Here is a 3,654-nt window from a genome sequence, read left to right as displayed (position 1 = left end):
CTTCAAATACTTTGGACCAGCTTTCAAGCTTCACATAAGTCCTTCCAATATGACTAACCGTAACACTAATGGGTGCCTGGAGAAGATCAAACAGAAGCTCTTTAGAACCTGAGAATGCTGCCTCACATACCTGGGGTCCAAATGCAGGCAGTTCCTGAGGGTGCCATTCCCGAGGAGAGTGGTGATGAGGATGAAGAATACCCTGACAAGTGTAGCTCAATCTGTTCCTCTGACAAACAAATTGCCTGGAGGAAGAGTTCTCTGACTCAGTTGAGGAGGGTAAAGGTGGCCACAAGAACTCTTCCAACTTCAAGAAATCCAAAAGAGTCAAAACAGAAGATGAGAAAGAGAAAGACATGATATCTCCATAATGGTTGCACCAGTTTACATTCTCACCAACAGTGGAGAATCTTGTACTTTGAATAACTACTACAAAGACAACAATATGCAATGCATTAATTATTGTAACTGTCCTACTAACCTATTTTGAAACTATCTCATTGCTACTTCTTTCTCAATAAAATTAATTTAAAAAAACTAGGACTGGAAATACTATTCAATCCTGTTATCCTCCTCCTGGGAATTTGCCCAAAATAATTGGAAGCATCGTATCATAGAGACATGTGTGCCCATATTTATAGCAACACAATTTGTGATAGCAAAATCTTGGAAACAACCAAAATGCCCGTCACCTGAGGAATGGATGAAAAAATGTGGTATTTTTATACAACGGAGTATTACTCAGCTATAAAGAAAAACAAACTTGAAATCTTCATAGGTAAGTGAATGCAACTTGAGGCTATATTCATATGTGAAATAAACCAAACCCATATGGGTAAATATCATATTGTCTCTCTAGTGTAGGACCTCAAAGAAGAAATAATAACTGAAAGGTATAACAGACACAGTTAAATGGAAAGAAACAGAATATAAGGGTTTAACAATGAAAAGAGAGAAAGAAGAAAAGTTAGGAAATAAGGTAGGGGCAAAACTACACATGTACATTTACAAGGTGGATAAGGTAACAGTCCTAAGTATTTATATCAGGGTTTTGAAAACAGCACTTAATGGGCAGAATTCTCACTGTGACTAACTATATATGCTGGTATCTGTGAACTAAACAACTACATTGAGGACATCAATGTGTAATACGAAAACCATGCTTGAAATACCTATCATTTTGGTCTTTTAAACATGTATCATTACTGGGCCCAGGGAGATGGCTCAGTAGAGTAAGTGCTTGCCTGGCAGCTCAAGAGCCAGAGTTCAATCCCCAGTTCTGCCAAAACAAGAGTACCATTTCTAATGTCATATCAATTATTACTACACTCTGTTTTGCCTTTTAATTAATTTTTTAATTTGAGGAAATAGTCCTCTAATTATTTCCCTTCATTGTTTAGCCATGATTTCCTTTAGTTCTTTGTATATATTTATAACAGCTGATTTAAAGCTCTTGTTTAGACACTCTAATATTGGTGGTACCTTAGGGAAAGTTTTCATAGATTACTTTTTCCCTCTGTATCAGCCATACTTTCCTATTTCTTTGTGTGTCTTGTGATTTTTTTAAAATTAATTTTATTAAGAAACAAATAGCAATGATACAGTTTCAAAACAGGTTAGTAGGACAGACACAATTATTAATATTTGCAAATTGAATTGTTGTCTTTGTAGTAGTTATTCACAGTACAGGATGCACATATGATATCCTGTCCAAACACTATCAGTATAAATCCCCCTTCTCATTGAATTAAGAGAAACTAGTTATGTACCTATCCTAACCACTTCATATATACAGACACAAAATGGTTTTTCATTTTATATTCCTTTTTTGTTTAGTTTTCTCAGAGATGCGTATTCCATTGCCATTTAAGTATTGTAGGTGCATGAATTCAGCAAAATAATCCAATAGAGTCCAGTAGTCCATAAAAGTAGTGGATTATCCATAGGACTGGCAATGTCAGAAGTTGTTGACTTGAGCCTTTTACAGCTCAGCATATTAATATGGCTTTACTTTTTATAACTCGGTTTTATATCTTTCTTCTGGGTGGCTAAGACCAAGGTAAATCAAGAACTACATAACAAGAAATTTAACTTTTGTATCTGACAAGGTCAGTCAAATTCCCTCAGGATTTACCATGAAACTCTGTACCCCAGTTTGTTGATCCTTTGTCAGTGTCAGCCATGTGGATGAGTCACAGCCATTGTTTGAACAATTTGCTTTCTGTGAAAGCATAAGAGAATAGTTTCTCTCCACGTCACTCTCCTTAGGCACACTCTACGTCACCAATCACTTTCCTCTTTGGCCCCATAATCTTCTTGATCAGAAAATTTGGGACACCACTGAGTCATAGGATGTTACAGTACAGGTTCTTCTGTGTCCTGAGTCTCTACTGACCTTGAATGGCTAGGGACAAAAATGTTGGCTGTCCGTGAAACTCTTCTTTTTCTCTCATTTTTGGTCTGTAAACTTAGGTTGTTAGCCCTCCAGAAGAGAAGCTTAATGATATTATTACCATATAACATTGGCAGTTGAGCTTAACCTCACTGTCTGTCTGAATAGCAAACATCTTAGATATAGCGCGGAACAGGTATTTTCCATCAAGTATTGAAATGCTAAACTTTAAATTCTTACAGAATGTGAATAAAAATAATAAAAATATAAAAATATTTTAAAAATAGGAATAAGCAGTTATGTATTTTTACAAAGAAATTCAGGAATCTAACCATACGCATTATTGTAATAGGACAGTCCTACGAAATTTTTCTCATCTCTTGTTTTCATTTATTACCATTTTTTAAACAAAGATTAACTTGAGAGACAATATAGCAGTAATTTATATGACATGATAAGCAATACATATTTAGAAGACCAGAAAGACAAGTATTCCATGCATGGCCCTAGCATTACACATTGCTATCTTCAGTGCAGTTGCTTAGTTCACAGGTATCAGCGTATGTAGTTAGACAGGTGGAGAATCCTACCAATTAACTGCTAGTTTTAAAAACCTGCTGAAGATTCTCAGGATCATTATGTCACCCATCTTGTGCATATAAATATGGTTTAGCCCCTGTCTTGTTTCCTAGCTTTTCTCCTTGTCTTCTCTTTGTTGTTTAATCCTTAGGTTCTTGCTTTCCTTTTAATTGTGTTATTACCTTTTACCTTTCAATTTTTGTTTCTTCTTTTGTGTTCTTACACTAGGGAGACTATAAGGTATTTACATATACAAATCTGTTTTATTTCACTTATGAGTATATCTTCAAGTGGCATCCATTACAGTCTCTTTAAAATAAATTTTTTTTTAAAAAGTAACAAAAGAAAATTAGAAACAAGAACAAATATTTAAGATTTCTTGGAAGCAAATAATAATATTCAATCATATTACCCATCTTACATGACTATATCTGTTAATCTGAGCAACAGATTTTACAATGAAAATATATAATATATCAATCACTGTTGGTCAGATATTCTTGTCTGAAAATCTGTAATGTGTCTGTTGTTTTATATTACTGTTTCTGTCTTTGCTTTTGTTTTTCTTGCTCTTATTTTTACTATTCAAAATAAAAGAAAATTATTTAAAATGAAAAAAAAACTGCTACTTCTAAATTTAAAGAGAGTACAATGTCTTTGAAAAGTGAATTCGCTGTGATTAA

The sequence above is a fragment of the Octodon degus genome, unplaced genomic scaffold (assembly GCF_000260255.1).
Source record: "Octodon degus isolate 3935 unplaced genomic scaffold, OctDeg1.0 scaffold00436, whole genome shotgun sequence".
Taxonomy (NCBI): domain Eukaryota; kingdom Metazoa; phylum Chordata; class Mammalia; order Rodentia; family Octodontidae; genus Octodon; species Octodon degus.
The sequence above is the reverse complement of the archived record's forward strand: the minus strand, read 5'-3'. Positions refer to the sequence as shown.